General features: G+C 44.8%; 1 protein-coding gene across 8 annotated transcripts in view; it reads right to left on the reverse strand.

The window, feature by feature from the left end:
* LOC123999283 (spermatid perinuclear RNA-binding protein-like) overlaps positions 1-2491 on the reverse strand; it is a 209602-nt gene extending 207111 nt beyond the window's left edge. For 4 of the 8 annotated variants that reach the window (XM_046304891.1, XM_046304885.1, XM_046304888.1 and 1 more), the window contains exon 1: positions 1317-1488. The gene's annotated coding sequence lies outside the window, so the exon portion shown is untranslated. Of the gene's footprint in view, positions 1-1316; positions 1490-2277 lie in introns of those variants that run through there. The other 4 variants (XM_046304892.1, XM_046304886.1, XM_046304889.1 and 1 more) reach the window with 2 other exon arrangements.
* Between the last annotated feature and the right edge of the window lie 22059 nt (positions 2492-24550).

The raw sequence follows: 24550 nt of genomic DNA on the forward strand, positions 1-24550 counted from the left end.
CCAATATTTCAAATCTGTCATTCTGTACCTTTACATAACAAATTCAATCAGATTCAATAATTTTTTTTAAACATTTTGGCACCACACATCTATGCCCACAAACTATTTGCTATTTCTGCCAGCAAAAAGAGCCATTTCGAGCCATATGCAGAGCTTAACGCTAAACTCACACTCACTCGCTTGCACACACACACACACACACACACACACACACACACACACACACACACACACACACACACACACACACACACACACACACACACACACACACACACACACACACACACACACACACACACACACACACACACACACACACACACACACACACACACACACACACACACACAGCAATGAGGAAGAGATGAGAGGGACACAAACCCCAATGAGGAAATAAGCCCCAGTGTTTTTCTCTTTGTTCCCAGACACTCATGTTGGAGTTTCACATGGCAATGAAACTGTGAAACCATGACAATAAAGCAATATACTAGTTTGTTTACTTTAGACCTTGATTTGTTTACTCGAGTATTGCTTACAGACATCAGAAAGAGCGCAGAGCACAGTCAAAACAGCAAAACCAGAAGTAAGACAATTCAAATACATTTCCCAAGACACGCCACAAACACAATGCGTTCATTTTAACAATTTCTAGTACTAATTTTGATAACGATTAATTTAAAATTGTTATATGTTATGAAGCAACTGCTGACAGTTTAGTGTTGATATGATTTAGCCATAGTAGTACTAGCTACTAGCCTAAACACTCCTCTTAATAGCCTATTCACTGCGGAAGTACTGACACCTGCTCCAGTAGGTGATGTTATAACACCGTCTATTGATGGCTGCTTTTGTGAGCAAACAAATATTCACATGTATATTAAGTTACTAGTGTCAAAAAGGTGACAAATGGATTAGTCGGTCCTATAGAAATACTCGTCCAAACAGCACAGGTGGTGAAAACATCGACGTATAGCGAGTGAGTATATCATTTGCTTTGGCTAGTTTGCTTGATAGTCAAAAAAGTTATTTGTTCGTTATTTACATTTACCATTAGAGTTGATTAAATTAGCAACAATGTACCAATTCACAAAACAGTATATTTTCCTTAGTTGTCTAGAACAATTACACAGTTGTTACAAAGTTAGCTAGCGACAACAGATACACCGACACAGGTCCCGGTGACCCTACACGCCACTCCGTCGACAGTTCGAGCTTGCTACTACAGACCGGAGCCCACAACAAGCCGCAAGCTGAATGACTACTTTATCCCCGAACAAACCGGGTTCGATGCCAAATATATTCTGACTACTTACGGTTGAAGTGTTACTGAAGTGGGAAAAGATATCCAAACACACGTTGGTTGATAACAGGCACCGTTCTGATCGCTGGTAGGACCAAAAACCAAGTGCCGACGTTCAGCGACAGAGCTCGCACGTTTGACACCAGCACGACCCGCCTGCTCGTTTCTTTCTTGCACGAAATTCAAAGATGAATGGTAACCGCGCATGCGTGGACAGGATCAGTTGATTATGAGCGCTGAGAGAGCGCCAGCACTGGGTATACTGACAGGATGGGTAGACAGTGGCTTGGTGCACGGAGATCAAAACATCAAGCTGAACTATATCACAGCCATATAAACTACTAGAAATAACATGTCTATACATTTACTTGGTAAATGTGTAGTAAGAGCTGCACTACTCACATTAACACATTGGATATTGATTAAGACAAACTTAATACGGGGACTTCAATTACTGCCCTGTGGCATTTGTATGGGAACATTCTTTTTTGATAAATAAAAAGTTGATTGTGCAAGAAATGTCTAATTTCAGGCTATTTGTGTCTCCATTCAAAATTAGCATTGATTTCTTCCAGCCACACAGTCTAATAAATAATTTAAGTAGGTTATAGCAGCCTGCCTCGCTGCACCAACACATAGACTATTCTCACAATAGCAGGGGCGTCAAATTAAATGATAGGATAAAGTTCAATTAGCATACTTGAATTCAATGGTTCGGAGAGGGCTCAGGAGGGATTACGAGGCTGTGTTAACTATCAATACTTTATGACGCTTGATTGAGAAGCATAGCAAATCTCACGGTACCGTTGCCTGATATCCTACAATGCCTGTGTTAGCGATGTTCGTTCTTTGGATCGGAATTCACTATGCCCGCTTGTAGCCTCACAAAAATAACAGAGACAACAACCAACCGCTGACCATTCCGACCGCATCCACAAAACGGCAGCATAAATGTGTGATGATAAATCAATTACCGTAATAGCTTGGTTTCAGTCCCCGCCCGGTACCTTTAGCCTACTTCCAGTTAAATGTGCGTTCCCCTGCTCCTCGAGCTGCCTGTCCCCATATCACTCAGACAGCGGCTTTGTTCACGTGGTAATGTGTGCTTTTCCTAATTGGAGGACCAGGACTCGCTGAAACTGCCATTGCCCCCTTCCTCTCCGCACCTGTTCAGCCTAGCAGGACGATTGACGGATGGAAACAGCAAACTCGGTAATAATACCGTTCCCAGCTGAGCCCACTGTATAGGAGCCGCTCTATATGAAGGGCTACAGTAAATAGTATGTAACTTGACTTTAGCGCATTGCCTGGTGAAGGAGGAAGCTTGGTGAGGGGGCGAATCGTTTGGGACGCTATAAAAAAATGTCTCACTATCCATGTATATTACTGCGACACTATGCCAGAGAACCCTGCTGTGAGGCCAGGACAAAAGGGATGCTACAGCAACGCTTTTTATGTATAAGGAAACCTATTATGCTCCCACACAAGCACCACTTTTCAAGGTTCATATTACATCAGATATTACACTATATAATATAATGAAATAAACAACCCATAAAAATTACTCCAACCCCCCCGCCCCCACACACACACACACACACACACACACAAGGAGACAGGAAGGCTCTTTAACCAGGCTTCTGAGGGACATTTGAGTGTACAGTTGCAGGAGTAGTTACAGGAACCGTTTCACAGCGGGGTGTGACTCTTCAGGCCCCACTTCAGGCATGCAGCACAGCACTCTGGTCTGTCTGGTCTCTCCTGTGGAACAGCATACCTAAGATATACACACAGTAGTCTACACACACCCACACACAGGCACAGTGCACACTGTGTCCTTTCTCTTTTACAAAAACATTTGACACGCAATAATTGCACTTTTATTATACAGTAGGCTACACACACACACACAGGCCTACACACACGGACGAGCGCACACACACACACACACACACACAGGCCTACACACACGGACGAGTGCACACACACACACGGACGAGCGCACACACACACACCCACACGGACGAGGGCACACACAGACGAGCGCACTCACACACACACACACACACACAAGCGCACACACATTTTTAAAAAATACTTTGCATTCATGTACTTTCTCTTTTACAAAATCATACTACACACAGAGGCATGTATACTAGTCTAGAACAAAATCATACTACACACAGAGGCATGTATACTAGAACAAAATCATACTACACACAGAGGCATGTATACTAGTCTAGAACAAAATCATACTACACACAGAGGCATGTATACTAGTCTAGAACAAAATCATACTACACACAGAGGCATGTATACTAGTCGAGAACAAAATCATACTACACACAGAGGCATGTATACTAGTCTAGAACAAAATCATACTACACACAGAGGCATGTATACTAGTCTAGAACAAAATCATACTACACACAGAGGCATGTATACTAGTCTAGAACAAAATCATACTACACACAGAGGCATGTATACTAGTCTAGAACAAAATCATACTACACACAGAGGCATGTATACTAGTCTAGAACAAAATCATACTACACACAGAGGCATGTATACTAGTCTAGAACAAAATCATACTACACACAGAGGCATGTATACTAGTCTAGAACAAAATCATACTACACACAGAGGCATGTATACTAGTCTAGAACAAAATCATACTACACACAGAGGCATGTATACTAGTCTAGAACAAAATCATACTACACACAGAGGCATGTATACTAGTCTAGAACAAAATCATACTACACACACACAGAGGCATGTATACTAGTCTAGAACAAAATCATACTACACACAGAGGCATGTATACTAGTCTAGAACAAAATCATACTACACACAGAGGCATGTATACTAGTCTAGAACAAAATCATACTACACACAGAGGCATGTATACTAGTCTAGAACAAAATCATACTACACACAGAGGCATGTATAAGTCTAGAACAAAATCATACTACACACAGAGGCATGTATACTAGTCTAGAACAAAATCATACTACACACAGAGGCATGTATACTAGTCTAGAACAAAATCATACTACACACAGAGGCATGTATACTAGTCGAGAACAAAATCATACTACACACAGAGGCATGTATACTAGTCTAGAACAAAATCATACTACACACAGAGGCATGTATACTAGTCTAGAACAAAATCATACTACACACAGAGGCATGTATACTAGTCTCGAACAGTCTGTCACATTTTACACTCAATAATTGCTCTTATATTATCCTCTAATACATATTAACCCACTACTTGTGACCACAGTGTGTTAACATTTGTTTTTAAATTGTAATTTTATTTGGGTACCTTTTCATTTGCCATCTGCAGTACCTGTGGTTCCTAGCCCACACTGTGGTTGACACGTAGGTCGGTTGGTTAGTCTATTAAAAGCACCAGACGCCAGTAACACTCCTCACCACTCTCCTGCTCCTCTGTCCACCTCCTGTTCACATAGGATGTGTGTTTCCAAAATAGTACCCAACCCTACGCAGTACACTACTTCTGACCAGGGACCATAGGTTGTGCATTATATAGGGAATAATGTGCCATAGAGGACGCAGCCATAGAGGACGCAGCCATAGAGACCACAGCCATAGAGACTACAGCCATAGAGGACGCAGCCATAGAGACCACAGCCATAGAGGACGCAGCCATAGAGACTACAGCCATAGAGACCACAGCCATAAAGACGACAGCCATAGAGGACGACGGCCATAGAGGACGCAGCCATAGAGGACACAGCCATAGAGGACGCAGCCATAGAGGACGCAGCCATAGAGGACGCAGCCATAGAGACCACAGCCATAGAGGACGCAGCCATAGAGACCACAGCCATAGAGGACGCAGCCATAGAGGACGCAGCCATAGAGGACGCAGCCATAGAGACCACAGCCATAGAGGACGCAGCCATAGAGACCACAGCCATAGAGGACGCAGCCATAGAGGACGCAGCCATAGAGGACGCAGCCATAGAGGACGCAGCCATAGAGACCACAGCCATAGAGGACGCAGCCATAGAGACCACAGCCATAGAGGACGCAGCCATAGAGGACGCAGCCATAGAGGACGCAGCCATAGAGACCACAGCCATAGAGGACGCAGCCATAGAGACCACAGCCATAGAGGACGCAGCCATAGAGGACGCAGCCATAGAGGACGCAGCCATAGAGGACGCAGCCATAGAGACCACAGCCATAGAGGACGCAGCCATAGAGACCACAGCCATAGAGGACGCAGCCATAGAGGACGCAGCCATAGAGACCACAGCCATAGAGACCACAGCGGAGCTACAGTCAATGCCTGCTGTACTGCCGGCTGCTGGAAGTATAATTTTAGATTGCATGTGGGCTGCAGATGCTGATCTCAGAGAACCAGGTCTCAGTGAAGAATACTGCTGTCACTGTCTATTCACTACTGTAAATCTATTTCATTTTTGTGTTATTTAAGCTAGAGTTTGTGATACATAGGGCCGTGTAGTTTTGGCATAAATAGACCCTTTTCCTCCTCAGATTTGGCCAGAATGAGAAGCACATTGAGGAAGGTCTGGCAGTTTTACACAATCAGCTAAACCTTTCGTTTAAGAGAGGAAATAACGTTGCATAAAGAGGCAACAGCTGTGAATGAAAATGACATGTGTTCTCACTGAGACAGATATAACATTTAGGTATCTTGAAACCATGGCTTTTTCTGCTCCCCATTTCTGTTTGTTCACATGACACATACAGTATTAACATGTATGTACATTTTGTTTGTATGCCGAAGCATGTTTGGCAGTCAGTTTATGTTTATTTAAGTATTTTTTTGTCCAAATTTATTTATATAGCCCTTCGTACATCAGCTGATATCTCAAAGTTACAGTACAGAAACACAGCCTAAAACCCCAAACAGCAAGCAATGCAGGTGTAGAAGCACGGTGGCTAGGAAAAACTCCCTAGAAAGGCCAAAACCTAGGAAGAAACCTAGAGAGGAACCAGGCTATGTGGGGTGGCCAGTCCTTTTCTGGCTGTGCCGGGTGGAGATTGTAACAGAACATGGCCATGATGTTCAAATGTTCATAAATTACCAGCATGGTCAAATAATAATAATCACAGGCAGAACAGTTGAAACTGGAGCAGCAGCACGGCCAGGTGGACTGGGGACAGCAAGGAGTCATCATGTCAGGTAATCCTGAGGCATGGTCATAGGGCTCAGGTCCTCCGAGAGAGAGAAAGAAAGAGAGAATTAGAGAGAGCATACTTAAATTCACACAGGACACCGGATAGGACAGGAGAAGTACTCCAGATATAACAAACTGACCCTAGCCCCCCGACACATAAACTACTGCAGCATAAATACTGGAGGCTGAGACAGGAGGGGTCAGGAGACAGTGTGGCTCCATCCGAGGACACCCCAGGACAGGGCCAAACAGGAAGGATATAACCCCACCCACTTTGCCAAAGCACAGCCCCCATACCACTAGAGGGATATCGTCAACCACCAACTTACCATCCTGAGTCAAGGCCGAGTATAGCCCACAAAGTTCTCCGCCACGGCACAACCGAAGGGGGGGCGCCAACCCAGACAGGAAGATCACATCAGTGACTCAACCCAGTCAAGTGACGCACCCCACCTAGGGACGGTATGACAGAGCCCTAGTAAGCCAGTGACTCAGCCCCTGTAATAGGGTTAGAAGCAGAGAATCCCAGTGGAAAGAGGGGAACCGGCCAGGCAGAGACAGCAAGGGCGGTTCGTTGCTCCAGAGCCTTTCCGTTCACCTTCACACTCCTGTGCCAGACTACACTCAATCATATGACCCACTGAAGAGATGAGTCTTCAGTAAAGACTTAAAGGTTGAGACCGAGTTTGCGTCTCTCACATGGGTAGGCAGACCATTCCATAAAAATGGAGCTCTATAGGAGAAAGCCCTGCCTCCAGCTGTTTGCTTAGAAATTCTAGGGACAATTAGGGGGCCTGCGTCTTGTGACCGTAGCGCATGTTTCATTGAAATGTACAGCTGTGTGTCATCCGCATAGCAGTGAAAGTTAACATTATGTTTTCGAATGACATCCCCAAGGTAAAATATATAGTGAAAACAATAGTGGTCCTAAAACGGAACCTTGAGGAACACTGAAATTTACAGTTGATTTGTCAGAGAACAAACCATTCATAGAGACAAACTGATATCTTTCCGACAGATAAGATCTAAACCAGGCCAGAACTTGTCCGTGTAGACCAATTTGGGTTTCCAATCTCTCCAAAAGAATGTGGTGATCGATGGTATCAAAAGCAGCACTAAGATCTAGGAGCACGAGGACAGATGCAGAGCCTCGGTCTGATGCCATTAAAAGGTAATTTACCATCTTCACAAGTGCAGTCTCACTGCTATGATGGGGTCTAAAACCAGACTGAAGCATTTCGTATACATTGTTTGTCTTCAGGAAGGCAGTGAGTTGCTGCACAACAGCCTTTTCAAAAAAAATTGAGAGGAATGGAAGATTCGATATAGGCCGATAGTTTTTTATATTTTCTGGGTCAAGGTTTGGCTTTTTCACTGCCACTTTTAGTGAGTTTGGTATACATCCGGTGGATAGAGAGCCGTTTATTATGTTCAACATAGGAGGGCCAAGCACAGGAAGCAGCTCTTTCACTAGTTTAGTTGGAATAGGGTCCAGTATGCAGCTTGAAGGTTTATAGAGGCCATGATTATTTTCATCAATGTGTCAAGAGATATAGTACTAAAACATTCTCTTGATCCTAGGTCCTGGCAGAGTTGTGCAGACTCAGGACAACTGAGCTTTGAAGGAATACGCAGATTTAAAGAGGAGTCTGTAATTTGCTTTCTAATAATCATGATCTTTTCCTCAAAGAAGTTAATGAATTTATCACTGCTGAAGTGAAAGCCATCCTCTCTTGGGGAATGCTGCTTTTTAGTTAGCTTTGTGACAGTATCAAAAAGGAATTTCGGATTGTTCTTATTTTCCTCAATTAAGTTGGAAAAATAGGATGATCGAGCAGCAGTAAGGGTTCTTCGATACTGGACGGTACTGTCTTTCCGAGCTAGTCGGAAGACTTCCAGTTTGGTGTGGCGCCATTTCCGTTACAATTTTCTGGAAGCTTGCTTCAGAGCTCGGGTATTTTCTGTGTACCAGGGAGCTAGTTTCTTATGAGAAATGTTTTTAGTTTTTAGGGGTGCAACTGCATCTAGGGTATTGCGCAAGGTTAAATTGAGTTCCTCAGTTAGGTGGATAACTTATTTTTGTCCTCTGGCGTCCTTGGGTAGACAGAGGTAATCTGGAAGGACATCAAGGAATCTTTGTGTTGTCTGTGAATTTATAACACAACTTTTGATGTTCCTTGGTTGGGGTCTGAGCAGATTATTTATAACAGTGTTTATAACATGTGATAGGATGTGTTATATACAGTATACTGTATGTATGTCAACTGGACATGTATGTTAACTAGGGCTGTCAGACAATTAAAACCCTTCAAGTTAATCACAGGATTTGCTGTGACTAATCACGATTAATCACAAATTCTGAATTTGCTCAAATTGAGCTGTAATTTAGGCCTCCCGGGTGGCGCAGTGGTTAAGGGCGCTGTACTGCAGCGCCAGCTGTGCCATCAGAGACTCTGGGTTCGCGCCCAGACCGGCCGCGACCGGCCGCGACCGGGAGGTCGCGGGAGGTCCATGGGGTGACGCACAATTGGCCTAGCGCCGTCCGGGTTAGGGAGGGCTTGGTCAGTAGGGATGTCCTTGTCTCATCGCGCACCAGCGACTCCAGTGGCGGGCCGGGCGCTGTGCTCGCTAACCAAGGTTGCCAGGTGAACGGGGTTTCCTCCGACACATTGGTGCGGCTGGCTTCCGGGTTGGATGCGCGCTGTGTTAAGAAGCAGTGCGGCTAGGTTGGGTTGTGTATCGGAGGACGCATGACTTTCAACATTCGTCTCTCCCGAGCCCGTATGGGAGTTGTAGCGATGAGACAAGATAGTAGCTACTACAACAATTGGACACCATGAAATTGGGGAGAAAAAGGGGTAAAAATTCCAGACTAAAAATAAAAATTGAGCTGTAATTGAATTGTTTTTATACAAAAAGCATAACAAGAATATTGATGTGTTGATTTTGGATGTTTTCAGTGTATTTTGAATGCTTTCAGACAATAAAAGAAATGTGTGCAGTAAAATTTCACAATTTTACTCGCGTTAACTGATTAACTCTGGCAGCCCTAGTGTTAATGTATGCAATGTAAATATATCTGCCTTAGTTTCCCATCCCACTCTGACAAGAAGAGGAGTCTGACCCAAAGCTCTTCTCGATATCTTCCATACCGACCACTTATCACAGGCATTTTGCTGATTTTGTACATTACGATTAGCTCCACAATACTCTCTGGCTCTCTCTCTGTCTCTCTCCTCCCTGTCTCGGTCTCCAACACTCTCCGTCTCCAACACTCTCCGTCTCCAACACTCTCCGTCTCCAACACTCTCCGTCTCCAACACTCTCCGTCTCCAACACTCTCCAACACTATCAGTCTCGCTCTCTTTGTCTCTCTCACACTCTCGCTCTCTCTCTCTACCCTCTCTCCCACCTCTCTTCCCCTCTAGCTCTGTCTCTCTCCCCCCACTCTCTCTGTCTCTAACACTCTCTGTCTCTAACACTCTCTGTCTCTAACACTCTCTGTCTCTTTGTCTCTCCCTCTCTCTCCCCCCTCTAGCTCTGTCTCTCTCTCTGTCTCTAACACTCTCTGTCTCTAACACTCTGTCTGTCTCTTTGTCTCTCCCTCTCTCTCCCCCCTCTAGCTCTGTCTCTCTCTCTGTCTCTAACACTCTCTGTCTCTAACACTCTCTGTCTCTAACACTCTCTGTCTCTTTGTCTCTCCCTCTCTCTCCCCCCTCTAGCTCTGTCTCTCTCTCTGTCTCTAACACTCTCTGTCTCTAACACTCTCTGTCTCTTTGTCTCTCCCTCTCTCTCCCCCTATAGCTCTGTCTCTCTCTCTGTCTCTCTCTCTCTCCCTTGCTCGGTCTCTCTCCCCCACTCTCTCGGTCTGTCTCTCTCCCCCACTCTCTCGTTCTGTCTCTCTCCCCCCACTCTCTCGGTCTGTCTCTCTCCCCCCACTCTCTCTTTGTCTCTCTTACACTCTCTCGCTCTCTGTGTGTCTCTCACACTGTCTCTCTCACACTCTGTCTCTGAGATAGAAGAGAGGAACTGGAGTCTTCAGACAGTACATAATAAAGATTAGAATAAAGGCCAGACACTCTTCCTGAATTATTCAGTCTAAAAAAAGAATCTGACCTCTCCTGTCCTGTTCTCTCCATTCCTGTCCTGCCCTCCTCTCTCAGGTTGTTGTGTGGTCAGTGGTCCAGGTTGCCAGCACCACACACAGTCACACCGGTCCCTCTACTACAGTGTGCTCTGTCTGCTTGAGTAAACCTGACTAGTGAACATCTGTCACCAGTAATGAGTGACAGTAAGGTGGGAGCACTCTGTCACATCCTCCCACTCAGTCTCACATACACGCACGGACACACGCACGGACACACGCACGGACACACTCACGGACTCGGTTGTCGGGTTTAGTCTTCTCCTGACGCTATGATGCCCTCTGTCCACTGACACCATCAAACACACACATCGCCCTAGTCTTTAACAGAATGTCACACACAGAGATGTCATTGGTCTTGACATCTATCCCATTATGAGTCCACAGACATGTCCATCACCACCACAGTACAGTAGCATCTAATGCTAAGACTTGACATTGTCAGTCAATCCTCCTCCACTAAGCAGTCTAACACAGACGACACAGGCCTGCTCTGAAAGAGTGAAACCATATTATGCCTGGCATTACCACTTTCACCAGATCCCCTACAGTAAGAGGAAACAGAGTAAAGAACATGATTGCACCACTTTCTCTAGATACCCTACAGTAAGAGGAAACAGAGAAAAGTAGGAGTTAGGGTTAAGGTTGGGGTTAAAGTTAGGAGTTAGGGTTAAAGTTTGGAGTTAGGCTTAAAGTTAGGAGTTAGGGTTAAAGTTAGGAGTTAGGGTTAAAGTTAGGAGTTAGGGTTAAAGTTAGGAGTTAGGTTTAAAGTTAGGAGTTAGGCTTAAAGTTAGGAGTTAGGGTTAAAGTTAGGAGTTAGGGTTAAAGTTAGGAGTTAGGGTTAAAGTTAGGAGTTAGGCTTAAAGTTAGGAGTTAGGCTTAAAGTTAGGAGTTAGGGTTAAAGTTAGGAGTTAGGGTTCAAGTTAGGAGTTAGGGTTCAAGTTAGGAGTTAGGGTTCAAGTTAGGAGTTAGGGTTCAAGTTAGGACAATATGCATCCGGCCATGACCTCCCCCACTGAGGGTGGTGTATGTGTGTGTTACTATAATCCTAGAATCGCTTTTGATGAAATGGTTCCCCCAGGTGCCAAATGAGTTTTACCAAATAGACTGGTTTGACAGACTCTCCAAGTACATATCAGCCTACTTTGAAAGTCCAGCCAAAAACCAAAAGAGTACTACTGTTTCTTGGTAACGCTGAATGTGGTACGAGAGAGAGCCGACCTCACCCTACTAGAATCTGAAGTCAAATGTCTACTGTTTACCTGATGATCTGGTGCTTCTGTCCCCAACCTAGGAGGGCCTACAGCAGCACCTAGATCTTCTGCACAAATTCTGTCTGACCTGGGCCCTGACAGTAACTCTCAGTAAGACCAAAATAATGGTGTTCCAAAAAAGGTCCAGTAGCCAGAAACACAAATACGAATTCCACCTAGACACCGTTGCCCTAGAGCACACAAAAAAAACTATACATACCTCAGCCTAAACATTAGTGCCACAGGTAACTTCCACAAGGCAAGCAGAGCCTTCTATACCAAAAAAAAGGAACATAAAATTCAACATACCAATTAGGATCTGGCTAAAAATACTTGAATCAGTTATAGAACCCATTGTCCTTTATGGTTGTTTGGGATACACTCACCTATCAAGAATTCACAAAATGGGACAAATTGAAAGTCTGCATGCAGAATTCTTCAAAAATATCCTCTCCGTAAAACACCAAATAATGCGTGCAGAGCCGATTACTCTAATTATCAACCACCTAAAAGGAAGCGATTCCCAAACCTTCCATAACAAAACCATCACCTACAAAGAGATGAACCTGGAGAAGAGTCCCCTAAGCAAGCTGGTCCTGGGGCTCTGTTCAAACACAAAAACACCCCACAGAGCCCCAGGACAGCAGCACAATTAGACCCAAGCAAATCATGAGAAAACTAAAACATAATTACTTGACACATTGGAAAGAATTAGCAAAAAAACAGAGCAAACTAGAATGCTATTTGGCCCTAAACAGATGTAAATAGTGGCAGAATACCTGACCACTGTGACTGACCCAAACTTAAGGAAAGCTTTGACTATGTACAGACTCAGTGAGCATAGCCTTGCTATTGAGAAAGGCCGCCGTAGGCAGACATGGCTCTCAAGCGAAGACAGGCTATGTGCTCACTGCCCACAAAATGAGGTGGAAACTGAGCTGCACTTCCTAACCTCCTGCCCAATGTATGACCATATTAGAGACACATATTTCCCTCAGATTACACAGACACACAAAGAATTAAAAAACAAACCCAATTTTGATAAACGTCCATATCTTTTGGGTGAAATACCAGTCTGACATCACAGCAGCAAGATTTGTGACCTGTTGCCACAAGAAAAGGGCAACCAGTGAAGAACAAACACCATTGTAAATACAACCCATATTTATGATGATTTATTTGACCTTTTGTACTTTAACTATTTGCACATAATATGACATTTGAAATTGTCTTTATTATTTTGGATCTTTTGTTAATGTTTACTGTTCATTTTTATTGTTTATTTCACTTTTGTTTATTATCTACTTCACTTGCTTTGGCAATGTAAACATATGTTTCCCATGCCAATAATGCCCTTAAATTGAAATTTAATTGAAAGAGAGAAAGAGAGAAAAATAGAAAACGAGAGAGGAAAAAGAGAGAGAGAGAGAAAAAGAGAGAGAGAGAGATAGTCTGTGTGTTATCTTTTGATCTCAGTCTGCTAGTTCAGGACAGACCGGTTAAATCAAAGAGGCATGGATTGGAGACGTTTGATTGGAGTGTTGATATGACCTTGAACCCCGTTGGTTACCCTCGGCAGAGGATGGGATGTGAGACTGAAGCAAGCACTACCCCATCCCTCTCTTCTATTGTCCCCCTAACCTTTTTCACTGAAACCTTTGGTCCTTTCATCTTCCACATCTCCTCCTCTCTCCTTCCATCTCCTTCTCTACCCCCTATATCTCTCTAGAGACTCTCTATGCCCCTCTACTCTCCATCACTTCAAAGGAACACACTAAAAAGTGCAGGAGAATAGAGGAAAACAAATGCTTGGAACATGTCAATTGCAGAGAATTCTGGGAAACCAGGATGTGATGTTGTGATGTACAAAAAAAGAAGTTGCCCTGAGTAGTACAGGAACATCAGAAAGGTGACCTCACTAGTATGATATATAAATTCAGAAAAATACTACAGGGAACATTGTCTGTCCGATAGCTCACAGAAGTGGACAGAGCCCAAATGGATTTACAGTATATACAGTGCCTTGCGAAAGTATTCGGCCCCCTTGAACTTTGCGACCGTTTGCCACATTTCAGGCTTCAAACATAAAGATATAAAACCATATTTTTTTGTGAAGAATCAACAACAAGTGGGACACAGTCATGAAGTGGAACGACATTTATTGGATATTTCAAACTTTTTTAACAAATCAAAAACTGAAAAATTGGGCGTGGTGATGAAGGTGTGATGGTGGTTATGAAAGTGTGATGGTGGTGATGAAAGTGTGATGGTGATGAAAGTGTGATGGGTGATGAAGGTGTGATGGTGATGAAGGTATTATGATGGTGGTGATGATGGTGGTGGTGATGATGGTGATGAAGGTGATGGTGATGAAGGTGTGATGGTGATGGTGTGATGGTGGTGATGAAAATGTGATGGTGATGAAAGTGTGATGGGTGATGAAGGTGTGATGGTGATGAAGGTATTATGATGGTGGTGATGAAGGTGATGATGGTGGTGATGAAGGTGTGATGGGGTGGTGGTGATGAAGGTGTGAATGGTGGTGGTGATGAAGGTGAGATGGTGGTGGTGATGATGGTGATGAAGGTGATGGTGATGAAAGTGTGATGGTGATGGTGTGATGGTGGTGATGAAAATGTGATGGTGATGAAGGTGTGATGGTGGTGATGAAGGTGTGATGGTGATGGTGTGATGGTGGTGATGAAAGTGAGATGGTGGTGATGAAAATGTGATGGTGGTGGTGATGAAAGTGATGGTGGTGATGATGGTGATGTGATGGTGGTGATGGTGGTTATGTGGTGATGGTGGTGGTGATGATGAAACGGATGGTGATGATGTGATGGTGGTGGTGATGAAGGTGGAATGGTGGTGATGGTGGTAATGATGAAGCTGTGATGGTAATGAAGGTGGGATGGTGGTGATGGTGGTAATGATGGTGTGATGGTGATGAAGGTGAGGGTGGTGGTGTGATGGAGGTGATGGTAATGATGGTGGTGATGATGGTAATGATGGTGGTGTTGGTGGTAATGATGGTGAGGATGGTAATGATGGTGAGGATGGTAGTGATGATGATGGTGATGATAATGGTGTTGGTGATGACAGTCATGCTGATGGTCTTGATGGTGGTGATAATGGAGATGATAATGTTGATGGTGGTCATGATGTTGATGGTGATGATAATGATAAACCTTTTAACGTAATACTGTAGCCTATGTAAAATACAAATACGTGTTGTATTGTGTTTTTGTTGTTGTTGATAAAGACAGATATGCTATATGATTGGCATACAGTGTCCACAATATATAAAAAGGAGGATGTGAGGATGTGCAATATCCATGCACCAGTCCAAGTTGTGATCGGTTTGTAGCAGATGGCAAATGGATTGAAAAAAGACACACATTTGGAACGAAGGGCAGAGTATGAAATAATGCTCTCACATTATCAAGGTGAAAGCAGTCTTATTATTCATGTCCAAATCCATCTTCGCTCTGAATCACTCCATCTAGCCTTGAAGGTTACACTATCATCCTGTATCTCATCTGTCCTTCCTGATTCTGTCTCAGTGCATAGAGTTATACTGTTCTATTCTAAGCACACCCAGAATACAGTCGTTCCCCAGTGAAAAGCATAATATTACTGCCAAACATAAATTGTATTTGACCACAAAGATGTTGCACAGATTTTTCCTGGTGACTGCACTGCAGAGACATTCTACACATGATTCTGTCTGTACTATGATGTGTTTTAGTTCTGGCCAACAGTGTGTGCACACTATGAAAACAATAGTGACTATTGTGGGGCAAAAAAAATAGTGCATTTAGATTAATTTACATTTGAATTATAGTATACACATTTTTAAAAGTATTTGAGATAGGTTCCATATTCAGAAAAAAGGGAATGTGGTTCTCCAGGGCACTAGTAGAAGCTGTATCTGATAACAGAATGCTAAAGACCCACATCATTCTGAAAGACAATGAATAACACAAAACGGTGTACAAGGCTGAGACAGGAAATGAAGCAGGAAGAACTGCAACGATTTATAGTGTACAGCAATTAAGATCGTATTTTCTTCAATCGGCGTTCAGTGTATTTTATATCCCATTTACTGTCTGTCAGATTGATTATAGCGAATGCTAAGCCAGGTTGGGATCTTTCAAAAGTTGGCACCGAGCACCAGAGCAGCTGGTTTTGCATGTCCTTGCATAAAAGTCCCTTAAAGCGACTATTATTGAACTGTGTTTGTTATTTATCTGGTACCGACAACTTAACAACTCAAAGTATCTGGAAAGTGAGGTTTCAGGAAGTGATCAAATTAAAGCATCAGGAATTATAGTAAATTGAAATACAACACTTGTGTTTGTGTGTTGCTCTCAAGATACAGGTTTTATTGGTGAATTCCATGCAGGAGGATTCCAACCCTAATTTAGAGAAAGGGTGGGGTGTAGAACGTGACAGAGGGGTGAGTGAGGAGCCTGCCACTGCACTGTAACTCCACAGAGGAATTCAACAGTATGTGTATACAGTATGTAGAAACAGGAATGTATACTAAGTGGATCGTAGACCATGTTGTCGTTGTGTGTGTGTGTGTGCTTTTGTCCCTTAGTTTATTCATGTTACCTACAATATCCCCCTTATACGTCCTCCTCTCCCCACTCCTTGGCACCTAACCCCGTCTCCCCCTCCACAACCCCCTCAACTTCTTCCTCTCCATCCACCTCACCCACATCCCTCCACCTTTCTCACCTCCCCTGTCTCCCTCCACCTCCCCTGTCTTCCTCCACCTTTCTCCCCTCCCTGTCTCCATCCACCTCACCCACATCCCTCCACCTTTCTCACCTCCCTGTCTCCATCCACCTCACCCACATCCCTCCACCTTTCTCACCTCCCCTGTCTCCATCCACCTCACCCACATCCCTCCACCTTTCTCACCTCCCCTGTCTCCCTCCACCTCCCCTGTCTCCCTCCACCTTTCTCACCTCCCCTGTCTCCATCCACCTCACCCACATCCCTCCACCTTTCTCACCTCCCCTGTCTCCCTGTCTCTCGTGCTTCTGAACCCAGCTCTCGAATGACAGCTCAGGTATTAGTCTAGCTCCTCCACACTTTTATGAAAATGGACAGAGATGTTTACATCAGAAATATAATACACTTTTGATGTGGCCAGGCCCCTAATTGGCTTTTTTTATTCATCTGACATGGTTGCATGATCTTGGTTTAAAAAACTTTTATTATCTTCTGCATTTAGAAAGGCATGTTTCTATCCCCATGGGCTGCATGCGTGGCGGGGCACAACACATTATTATAGAGAGAGATGTCTTCCTACTGCACCCACGTTGTTACGATCCCCAGTTTCTGTGTATGTTTCCGGATGGATTCCTGAAATTCCCAAGCAGCTGATTGGTCGACCCCCATTGCTAATTGGAGAGCTGACCACGCCCCCTCATCAGGATACAGCTGAATCTCATTAGACTCCTTCTCCAGCTATATAAGTCAGTGTTCTGTTGCTCAGAAGAGAGATGAGGGTTATTTCTTAGAAGGAGATTATGTCCTATGTTGGTTGTTGGACAGACAGAGAGGCAGAGAGGCAGAGAGGCAGAGAGGCAGAGAGGCAGAGAGGCAGAGAGGCAGAGAGAGAGGCAGAGAGGCAGACAGACAGACAGACAGACAGACAGACAGACAGACAGACAGACAGACAGACAGACAGACAGACAGACAGACAGACAGACAGACAGACAGACAGACAGACAGACAGACAGACAGACAGACAGACAGACTATTAGTATATCCTATGTGTGTAAATAGGACACTGTGTTTTGATTATTGAAATTGTTTTTGTTCCCAGGGGGAAGGCACCTGGGGAGTGCTTAGGCAAGAGGCCTGCGGGCATACATATACCTGTAGTATATACTCTGTCTATGCACACTAGGTAAGACCTGGGCGGACCATCCACTGTATTTTGGTTAGTGCGCCAGGTGGTGCTAGTTAGGTAAGTTGTGGTTAGGTAGTTAAGGTAGAAGAGGTTAGGTAAGTTGTGGTTAGGTAGTTAAGGTAGGAGAGGTTAGGTAAGTTGTGGGTAGGTAGTTAAGGTAGGAGAGGGTAGGTTAGGTAAGTTGTGGGTAGGTAGTTAAGGTAGAAGAGGGTAGGTTAGGTAAGTTGTGGGTAGGTAGTTAAGGTAGGAGAGGGTAGGTTAGGTAAGTTGTGGGTAGGTAGTTAATGTAGGAGAGGGTAGGTTAGGTAAGTTGTGGGTAGGTAGTTAAGGTAGAAGAGGGTAGGTTAGGTAAGTTGTGGGTAGGTAGTTAAGGTAGGAGAGGGTAGGTAAGTTGTGGGTAGGTAGTTAAGGTAGGAGAGGGTAGGTAAGTTGTGGGTAGGTAGTTAAGGTAGGAGAGGATAGGTTAAGTAGTTAAGGTAGGAGAGGGTAGGTAAGTTGTGGGTAGGTAGTTAAGGTAGGAGAGGGTAGGTTAGGTAGTTAAGGTAGGAGAGGGTAGGTAAGTTGTGGGTAGGTAGTTAAGGTAGGAGAGGGTAGGTTAGGTAGTTAAGGTAGGAGAGGGTAGGGTAGGTAGTTAAGGTAGGAGAGGGTAGGTTAGGTAGGAGAGGGTAGGGTAGGTAGTTAAGGTAGGAGAGGGTAGGGTAGGTAGTTAAGGTAGGAGAGGGTAGGTTAGGTAGGAGAGGGTAGGGTAGGTAGTTAAGGTAGGAGAGGGTAGGTTAGGTAGTTAAGGTAGGAGAGGGTAGGGTAGGTAGTTAAGGTAGGAGAGGGTAGGTTAGGTAGGAGAGGGTAGGTTAGGTAGGAGAGGGTAGGAGAGGGTAGGGTAGGTAGTTAAGGTAGGAGAGGGTAGGTTAGGTAGGAGAGGGTAGGGTAGGTAGTTAAGGTAGGAGAGGGTAGGTTAAGGTAGTTAAGGTAGGAGAGGGTAGGTTAGGGTAGGGTAGGTAGTTAAGGTAAGGTAGGAGAGGGTAGGGTAGGTAGTTAAGGTAGGAGAGGGTAGGTTAGGTAGTTAAGGTAGGAGAGGGTAGGTTAGGTAGATAAGGTAGGAGAGGGTAGGTTAGGTAGTTAAGGTAGGAGAGGGTAGGTTAGGTAGTTAAGGTAGGAGAGGGTAGGTTAGGTAGGAGAGGGTAGGGTAGGTAGTTAAGGTAGGAGAGGGTAGGTAGTTAAGGTAGGAGAGGGTAGGTTAGGTAGGAGAGGGTAGGGTAGGTAGTTAAGGTAGGAGAGGGTAGGTTAGGTAGGAGAGGGTAGGGTAGGTAGTTAAGGTAGGAGAGGGTAGGTAGTTAAGGTAGGAGAGGGTAGGTTAGGTAGGGTAGGTAGGTTAGGTAGGAGAGGGTAGGTAGGTTAGGTAGGAGAGGGTAGGTAGGAGAGGGTAGGTAGTTAAGGTAGGAGAGGGTAGATAGTTAAGGTAGGAGAGGGTAGGTTAGGTAGGAGAGGGTAGGGTAGGTAGTTAAGGTAGGAGAGGGTAGGTTAGGTAGGAGAGGGTAGGGTAGGTAGTTAAGGTAGGAGAGGGTAGGTAAGGTAGGAGAGGGTAGGTTAGGTAGTTAAGGTAGGAGAGGGTAGGGTAGGTAGGAGAGGGTAGGGTAGGTAGTTAAGGTAGGAGAGGGTAGGGTAGGTAGTTAAGGTAGGAGAGGGTAGGGAGAGGGTAGGGTAGGTTAGGTAGGGAGGTTAAGGTAGGAGTTAGGTAGGAGAGGGTAGGTTAGGTAGGAGAGAGGGTAGGGTAGGTAGTTAAGGTAGGGAGGTTAGGGGTAGGGTAGGTAGTTAGGTAGGAGAGGGTAGGTTAGGTAGGAGAGGGTAGGGGTAGGTAGGTTAAGGTAGGAGAGGGTAGGTAGTTAGGTAGTTAAGGTAGGAGGGAGGGTAGGGGTTAGGTAGGAGAGGGTAGGTTAGGTAGGAGAGGGTAGGTTAGGTAGGAGAGGGTAGGTTAGGTAGGAGAGGGTAGGTTAGGTAGGAGAGGGTAGGTTAGGTAGGAGAGGGTAGGTTAGGTAGGAGAGGGTAGGGTAGGTAGGAGAGGGTAGGGTAGGTAGTTAAGGTAGGAGAGGGTAGGTTAGGTAGGAGAGGGTAGGTTAGGTAGGAGAGGGTAGATTAGGTAGGAGAGGGTAGGTTAGGTAGGAGAGGGTAGGGTAGGTTAGGTAGGAGAGGGTAGGTTAGGTAGGAGAGGGTAGGTTAGGTAGGAGAGGGTAGGTAGGTTAGTTAGGTTAGGTAGGAGAGGTTAGGTTAGGTAGGAGAGGGTAGGTTAGGTAGGAGAGGGTAGGAGAGGGTAGGTAGTTAAGGTAGGAGAGGGTAGGTAGTTAAGGTAGGAGAGGGTAGGTAGTTAAGGTAGGAGAGGGTAGGTAAGGTAGGAGAGGGTAGGGTTAAGGTTAGGTAGTTAAGGTAGGAGGGTAGGTAGTTAAGGTAGTAGAGGAGGGTAGGTAGTTAAGGTAGGAGAGGGTAGGTAGTTAAGGTAGGAGAGGGTAGGTAGTTAAGGTAGGAGAGGGTAGGTAGTTAAGGTAGGAGAGGGTAGGTAGTTAAGGTAGGAGAGGGTAGGTAGTTAAGGTAGGAGAGGGTAGGTAGTTAAGGTAGGAGAAGGTAGGTAGTTAAGGTAGGAGAGGGTAGGTAGTTAAGGTAGAGAGAGGGTAGGTAGTTAAGGTAGGAGAGGGTAGGGTAGGTAGTTAAGGTAGGAGAGGGTAGGGTAGGTAGTTAAGGTAGGAGAGGGTAGGGTAGGTAGTTAGGTAGTTAAGGTAGGAGAGGGTAGGGTAGGTAGTTAAGGTAGGAGAGGGAGGGTAGGTAGTTAGGTAGGAGAGGGTAGGGTAGGTAGTTAAGGTAGGAGAGGGTAGGGTAGGTAGTTAAGGTAGGAGAGGGTAGGGTAGGTAGTTAAGGTAGGAGAGGGTAGGGTAGGTAGTTAAGGTAGGAGGTTAGGGGTAGGGGGTTAAGGTAGTTAAGGTAGGAGAGGGTAGGGTAGGTAGTTAAGGGTAGGGTAGGAGAGGGTAGGGTAGGTAGTTAAGGTAGGAGAGGAGGGTAGGTAGTTAAGGTAGGGTAGGTAGTTAAGGTAGGAGAGGGTAGGGTAGGTAGTTAAGGTAGGAGAGGGTAGGGTAGGTAGTTAAGGTAGGAGAGGGTAGGGTAGGTAGTTAAGGTAGGAGAGGGTAGGGTAGGTAGTTAAGGTAGGAGAGGGTAGGGTAGGTAGTTAAGGTAGGAGAGGGTAGGGTAGGTAGTTAAGGTAGGAGAGGGTAGGGTAGGTAGTTAAGGTAGGAGAGGGTAGGGTAGGTAGTTAAGGTAGGAGAGGGTAGGGTAGGTAGTTAAGGTAGGAGAGGGTAGGTAGTTAAGGTAGGAGAGGGTAGGGTAGGTAGGAGAGGGTAGGGTAGGTAGTTGAGGTAGGAGAGGGTAGGGTAGGTAGTTGAGGGGGATTTGACATTTTCTTTGGTTCCATTCAGCACCTTGTCCCCCATATTACCGTGTGAAGGAGTAAATTCCTAGTAAACGGTCAATTCTCTGCCTTTGGTCATTCTTACTCACACCTACAGTCCCATACCTCTTTCACTCCACGGGGAGTTGAGTTGTAGCAGGGTGTTAAGTTCTCTCTTCCTAGAGGCGTAGGTAACACACGTTCCCAGGAAGTCCACAGAATCATTAGCAGTATATAAAGGTAGACATACAGCGCTGCGCTACACACTGGCTCTCTGTTGGTGTTGGCTCACGCTATGCATCACTCCATCCCCAGAGTCAGCTAGTCTTTACAGCTCATTTCTCTTCAAAGATGTGAATTGATTTATTCTCTATTTCAAGGGGCTTTATTAGCATGGGAAACATGTTAACATTACCAAAGCAAGTGAGGTAGATTATATACATAAGTGAAATAAACAAATTAACAGTAAACATTACACTCAAGTTTCAAAAAAGACACTACAAATGCCATATATACACACACACACACAGTGTTGTAAAGATGTACAAATGGTTAAAGTACAAAAGGGAAAATAAATAAGCATAAATATGGGTTGTATTTACAATGGTGTTTGTCCTTCACTGGTTGACCTTTTCTTGTGGCAACAGGTCACAAATCTTGCTGCAGTGATGGCACACTGTGGTATTTCACCCAGTAGATATGGGAGTTTAGAAAACAAACCCGATTTAGATCATTCTTTGTGGATCTGAGGGAAATATGTGTCTCTAATATGGTCATACATTGGGCAGGAGGTTAGGAAGTGCAGCTCAGTTCCCACCTCATTTTGTGGGCAGTGTGCACATAGCCTGTCTTGTCTTGAGAGCCATGTCTGCCTACAGCGGCCTTTCTCAATAGCAAGGCTATGCTCACCGAGTCTGTACATAGTCAAAGCTTTCCTTAAGTTTGGTCAGTCACAGTGGTCAGGTATTCTGCCACAATGTACTCTCTGTTTAGGGCCAAATAGCATTCTAGTTTGCTCTGTTTTTTTTGTTAATTCTTTCCAATGTGTCAAGTAATTCTCTTTTTGTTTTCTCATGATTTGCTTGGGTCTAATTGTGCTGCTGTCCTGGGGCTCTGTGGGGTGTGTTTGTGAACAGAGCCCCAGGACCAGCTTGCTTAGGGGACTCTTCTCCAGGTTCATCTCTCTGTAGGCGATGGCTTTGTTATGGAAGGTTTGGGAATCGCTTCCTTTTAGGTGGTTGTAGAACTTAACAACTCTTTTCTGGATTTTGATAATTAGCAGGTATTGGCCTAATTCTGCTCTGCATGCATTATTTGGTGTTCTACGTTGTACACGGGATATTTTTGCAGAATTCTGCATGCAGAGTTTCAATTTGGTGTTTGTCCCATTTTGTGAATTCTTGGTTGGTGAGCGGACCCCAGACCTCACAACCATAAAGAGCAATGGGTTCTATAACTGATCCAAGTATTTTTAGCCAGATCCTAATTGATATGTTGAATTTTATGTTCCTTTTGATGGCATAGAAGGCCCAGACTCCGTTTTCTGTCACTCATCTTGTAGTGTGCAGTTACCATAGTTACTGCACGACCCAGTTACTGCACCAACCACCCCAACTACTTTAGCTGCATGGCTGATAACCATCTCAGGGTCATGGGAGAGAGAGAGAGAGAGAGTCTCAGATCACACAAACCCACTGAGAATTTGATAACAAATCAAACATTGATAAGCTCCCATATCTGTTGGGCGAATTATACTAGTGTGCAATCAGAACAGCAAGATTTGTGGCCCGTTGCCATGAGAAAAGGGCAATAAGTGGAATACTAACAACATTGTAAATACAACCTAGATTTATCTGTTTTTCATTTATTTAGAGAGGGGAGGATGAAGAGAGGGGAGGATGAAGAGGGAGGATGAAGAGAGGAGGATGAAGAGGGAGGAGGATGAAGAGAGAGGAGGATGAAGAGAGAGGAGGATGAAGAGAGAGGAGGATGAAGAGAGAGGAGGATGAAGAGAGAGGAGGATGAAGAGAGAGGATGAAGAAGAGGGAGGAGGATGAAGAGAGAGGAGGATGAAGAGAGAGGAGGATGGAGAGGAGGATGAAGAGAGAGGAGGATGAAGAGAGAGAGCAAGAGATAGAGAATGACAGACAGATAGGTGAGAGAGAGTTTGACAGCTTAACACGCCATATTGTGGGGCTGAGCGCCAACGACTCTGATTGCGTTCACACCTGCTGATGGTTTTATCCAATCACACACCCAGATCTGGCACCTCATCAGATCTTCCCTCTACCTCTCTCCTTATGTCTCACTCTATATATCATGCTTTTTCTATCCTCCGAACCCTCCCACTGGGCACAGACGTCAATTCTACTTTGGTTCAACTTAATTTAATTGAAATGACGAGGAAATAACTCTCTCCTTCACTGACTTTACCTTATATATTCTCTCTCTCAAAAGTTTGGGGTCACTTAGTAATTTCCTTGTTTTTGAAAGAAAAGCACATTTTTTTGTTCATTAAAATAACATCAAGAGAAAATGAGGTGGAAAACAAAAGAGTGGGAGAATCTTCCAGAAGATCAACCATCTCTGCAGCACTCCACCACTGAAGCCTTTATAGTAGAGGCCAGATGGAAGCCACTCCTCAGTAAAAGGCACATGACAGCCCACTTCTGAAACAAGATTCTCTGGTCTGATGAAACCAAGATTGAACTCTTTGGCCTGAATACCAAGAATCACATCTGGAGAAAACCTGGCACCTTGCTACGGTGAAACATGGTGGCATCATGCTGTGGGGATGTTTTTCAACAACAGGGACTGGGAGACTTGTCACGATCACGGCAAAGATGAACGGAGCAAAGTAAAGAGAGATCCTTGATGAAAACCTGCTCCAGAATGCTTAGGACCTCAGACTGGGGCGAAGGTTCACCTTCCAACAGGACAACGACCCTAAGCACACAGCCAAGACAACGCAGGAGTGGCTTCTGGACAAGTCTCTGAATGTCCTTGAGTGGCCCAGCCAGATCCCAGACCTGAACCCGATCGAAGAGGGACAGAGGTTACATACCTCTCAGTCCAATCACCAAAGACAGCTATAGTAGAGGGACAGAGGTTACATCCATCAGTCCAATCATCAAAGACAGCTATAGTAGAGGGACAGAGGTTACATCCCTCTCAGTCCAATCACCAAAGACAGCTAAAGTAGAGGGACAGAGGTTACATCCCTCTCAGTCCAATCACCAAAGACAGCTATAGTAGAGGGAGAGACTAGGTTACAAGAGTAAAGGGTGGGGGAACTAGCTGGAGGTTCAGAT

This window comes from Oncorhynchus gorbuscha, linkage group LG16 (genome assembly GCF_021184085.1).
Source record: "Oncorhynchus gorbuscha isolate QuinsamMale2020 ecotype Even-year linkage group LG16, OgorEven_v1.0, whole genome shotgun sequence".
NCBI classification, from domain to species: Eukaryota; Metazoa; Chordata; class Actinopteri; order Salmoniformes; family Salmonidae; genus Oncorhynchus; species Oncorhynchus gorbuscha.